This window comes from Palaemon carinicauda, chromosome 3 (assembly GCF_036898095.1).
Source record: "Palaemon carinicauda isolate YSFRI2023 chromosome 3, ASM3689809v2, whole genome shotgun sequence".
Taxonomy (NCBI): domain Eukaryota; kingdom Metazoa; phylum Arthropoda; class Malacostraca; order Decapoda; family Palaemonidae; genus Palaemon; species Palaemon carinicauda.
The window spans coordinates 148,511,146-148,516,145 of record NC_090727.1 but is presented as its reverse complement, the minus strand read 5'-3'; the positions used below and the strand labels follow the sequence as shown (position 1 = coordinate 148,516,145).

General features: G+C 29.5%; 1 protein-coding gene across 1 annotated transcript in view; it reads left to right on the top strand.

Annotated features, from left to right (window-relative positions):
• The window catches only part of Hakai (E3 ubiquitin-protein ligase Hakai), a 263,961-nt gene that overhangs the window by 132,810 nt on the left and 126,151 nt on the right, over positions 1 to 5,000 (top strand). The gene's annotated exons all lie outside the window — the stretch shown is intronic.

The window sequence follows — 5,000 nt, the reverse complement described above, 5'->3', positions numbered from 1 at the left end:
ACAATCATCATCATTCGCGGAAAACTCAGGTTCAGGTTCAGGTTCTGGGGTGAGGCATAGCCTTTACAACGGCGCCTCTGTGTCTTTTAGTTTTGTGTGCTCCTTATTTTCACTAGTTTTTCTCTTTTCATCCACATTTGTTGTAGTATACTTTTCTTATTTTCAATATTCTCTTCACAAAAAAGGAATTTTCCAACTGTTTGTGCACTATCTTCTTCGTATGGTTGTTGGAGCTCAATTGCTTTTATTCTTATATCACTATACAGTGGACAATATAATATAAAGTGGTTAGCATTTTCTTCTACATCACAGAATACACAGTTTACATTTCCATCTTGGTGTCTGTTTCTTATATTCAAGCCCAATGAGTTTGTCCTTGCTCTGAATAATAAAATTGACGAAAATGCTTACTGAAACTAACCTGCATCAAATACTAACATAGACGAACCCATTGACACAGCTCCGCCACTACCACTCCTTTCTACCTAGTCATTTTCTTTTATACCAAATGACTAATACCATCTGCGTCTTCCCTTTCTTTTCCCTCTGTAATTGACCGAGTTATTCATATGTTTTATTGACCAATATATCGTCCTCTATTTTCACAACCTTCTCAAACCAATCAAAATCATTATTTATCTTTTATAAAATTTTTACCTCTACTTTTCTTATCTCTAAAACCTTTCTTATCTCATACCCACTGTATAAAGAGTTAATTTCGAAGTTCTTGCCATCTTTTATCCTTTGCATTCAACATTTTTAACCTCACTTTTGTAAAACAAAGTTATTTGCACAACCCAACTTCAGCAACAATCCTAAATGCTTTGTTTTCCAAACACCTCTTCTTTCAACCTTTCAAACGCTTCTATCGTCTGATCATAGTTCTGGAATGATCTTCCTGATCGGGTAGTTGAATCGATAGAATTTAAAAAATTCAAACTTGCACCAAATGTTTTTATGTTGAACAGGCTGACATAAGTCTTTTTTATAGTTTATGTATGAAATATATGTTTCGATGTTGTTCCTGTTTTTAAAATATTTTATTTTAAATGTTCATTATTTCTCATATTGTTTATTTCCTTTCCTCACTGGGCTATTTTGCCCTGTTGGAGCCCTATCTAGTAATAATGATAATAATAATAATAATAATAATAATAATAATAATAATAATAATAATAATGAATATTGTATACCTCGTTAAAGATGTAAATTACCCAAATACATGAGATTTTTCTTTGCAATTCTGAGATTATTTCTGATAGTTATCCGAAGAAATTTATTTCTGTTAATAGATTTCATATTTCTTATTCAGAAGCAGCATAGAGAAAAACAATGGAGTGTTTTGGCGCCCTCCAAAGTTCAGTCCATTGTAAACTCCCTTATATATCAAGAAGCAAGTCTCTCTCTCTCTCTCTCTCTCTCTCTCTCTCTCTCTCTCTCTCTCTCTCTCTCTCTCTATATATATATATATATATATATATATATATATATATATATATATATATATATATATATATATATATATATATATATGTATATATATATATACACATATATATATATATATATATATATATATATATATATATATATATATATATATATATATATATATATTATCTAAATATTTAGCAGTCATTTTTGACGCGTCGCGTACACTAGTTAAAGCAGTACTCTAGTTAAAGCATAATAAGCAACAACGAACTCACCTCATTTTAGTCTTTAGCCTAAAGTAGTCATGAAACTCTTCCTGTAGTTCCTGCCTAAACTGCATGTAAAAAAAAAAAAAAAAAAAAAAAAAAAAACTTATTTACTCAGAAGTAGTTTTAAATGTTATTACCTTCTTCAGAAGGTAATGGTTTGATAGACGTATATTCATTTGTTTATGTTTGTATGTTTGTGATTCGCATAACTCAAAAGCTGTTTGACCGAATCTCATGAAATTTGGTGGGATGATTGGCCATGATCTAAGGACAATTTTTTTATATTTTAGCAGTGATTGGGTCAAAGGTCAAGGTAACAAAGAGCTCAAAATCGTCTTTTTTTCTATATCATCATATTTTTTTTTGCTCAAAAACGTCTTTTTTTTCTATATCGTCATATTTTTTTTGCTCAAAAACGTCTTTTTTTCTATATCGTCATATTTTTTTTGCTCAAAAACGTCTTTTTTTCTATATCGTCATATTTTTTTCCCGATTTGTATGAAACTATTGCCAAAATCTGCATAATTCAATCGTCTATCTTGTGATGTGGCGTTGGCGAAGGTATGCGCTCTCTCGAGTGAACGTTCTAGTTATCTATGTGGTCGTTTGTTCAAGTTTCTTGTTTGATCATTTGACTCCTTACGTGAGTTAATTGCATTTCATTTGTTGCATTTTGTTTCAAAGTAACAAATATACTCATAAGGATTATTTTGAAAATAGGCTCATTCAGACAAGTGACTTTTTGAGTACTATTATTATTATTATTATTATTATTATTATTATTATTATTATTATTATTATTATTATTATTATTATTATTATTATTATTTATATTAGTATTCTCATTATTATTAAGTTTTGGAAAAGGTTAAGAATAATCTGAACCTATCATTTAATATATCTAAAGTAAAGCAAAAAAATCTTAAATACTTTGATAATTATCTGCAAAAGATTATACTTTATATGTATATATATATATATATATATATATATATATATATATATATATATATATATATATATATATATATATATATATTTATATATATACATATATATATATATATATATATATATATATATATATATATATATATGTGTGTGTGTGTGTGTGTGTGTGTATTATAGCCACGGAAGGAAAAATGCAAAGACTTCATTGGAGTTAGTACATTCGTCCTTTTTAATCTTCTGTACCAAAGGTAGAAATTTGAATCTAAGCCCTGGTTTGTTTTCCGTTTATCCGGTATTATCCTTTTATCTACAATCTCACTTTTCCGGAATTATTAAGAAATCGACAGCTGTTGGATTCCTTCTGCCTGTATAAATACGATGTCTTTGTATATGTATTTTCATTGTTGAGTCTGTTGATGTCCCTAACTCCAATCAAGTCTTTTCATTTTTCCTTCCGTGGCTATAATACAATTTACATTCATCACGTGTCAGCTTTCGAGATTTCTATATACACACACACACACATATATGTATATATATATATATATATATATATATATATATATATATATATATATATATATATTTATGTATATATATACATATATTTATATATATGAATATATATATATATATATATATATATATATATATATATCTATATATACACACACATATATATATACATATATATATATATATATATATATATATATATATATATATATATATATATATATATATATATACATATATATATATGTATATATATATATATATGTATATATCATATTGACTTTATTCTTAAATATCCAGTTTTGCACTTTCTACCAAGATGCCAAGCTGGAACTATTAACAATTATTACCGATGACCTAATTTTATGAGGTCAACAATATTTTGATATTCAAGATCTATGCCAACTGAAATCCTCCTGAAATTGTGTGATAGATTTAGTTTACTAAGTGAATTTGATCTCTGATATAAGCTTTATGCTGCTTATTACAGTTTAAGTAAATAATCCATATTGAAAGTGCGTATATTTCAATTAATTCTCAATTGATTGAAATATACCTATTGTCAATACGCATCAATTACTTTAACCATAATTACCATCATAAATTTGTTGTGTACATATGTTTTTTATGTGTAAGTCTTATATATTGGGAAATTCATTTGTCCATCATAATTGCATATGTTTATTAGTAAATGAAAATTTCTTATTCAACTTTTTTATCATTTCTTGCTTTTTTAATTTTCGAACTTATACTTAATTGCTGGGAATAAGTAAGAGAGAGAGAGAGAGAGAGAGAGAGAGAGAGAGAGAGAGAGAGAGAGAGAGAGAGACTTCATTACAAGAATGGCCTATAGATATAAATGTTAATTCAATTCCTCTTTTACATTCGACACGCAAACTCTGGCCTTCTCACGCTCTCTCCAGCGCCTATCCTCCTCCCATATACGTATTGATAGCTGTGAGAAAGAACGAGATGGCGGAAAGATAAAGGAGACCGAAGGCTCGGAGGAATGAAAAGAGAACCACTTAGTTCCATTCCCCCCTCTCCATTAGGCTTAATCCTTTCCTTATAGTCCAACCAGAGGCGATAAAACTCAGCGGGAGGCTGCGCGGGAGTGCCAGCCTGCTGCGTGACGTCACTCTAAGGTTGGGCTTTTAAATACTGAGGAGTTTCATGTATGGGGGTTCCGTATGGTAGGCTGCTAGGGTCCCCATAGATTTCCACACGGGTGGATTAACTATTAAGAGTGATAACCAGATGCTTAGGACATCAATTAAATCGAATATAGTTTGCGACACAAATTATATTGGATTGCACTTGCCGAAATCAAGTTTTCCATAAGCAACAAGGCGAAATGAAAGTCTTCTCTCTATTAGGTATACATAGAAACATGTGTTACACGAGTCATTTTGTGAAAGCTTACAAAAATATATGTTACATATTATTGTTCTTTTTCATTTTAAAGAATAGAACTTCATTTTTTATTTCATTAATATTTATATTTAAAATTACATACATTGACTTACCGAAATCTTTCAAGTGCCTCGGGTGTCTCTGGGTCTTAATACCATTTATTAAGCTGCATAAGATTGTTTATAATTCTGACCATCCTTTGCATTCACATCTTCCCGGACAGTTCCATCCTGTTCGTAATACTAGGCCACGCAGTTAATTCTAATACTCAGACCTTCTCCATCATTAGGCTCAATACTACACAGTATTCCAGAAGTTTTATTCCAGGTGTTACCAAGTTGTGGAATGATCTTCCTAATCGGGTAGTTGAGTAAGTAGAACCTTAAAAGTTCAAACTTCACAGCAAATATTTTTACG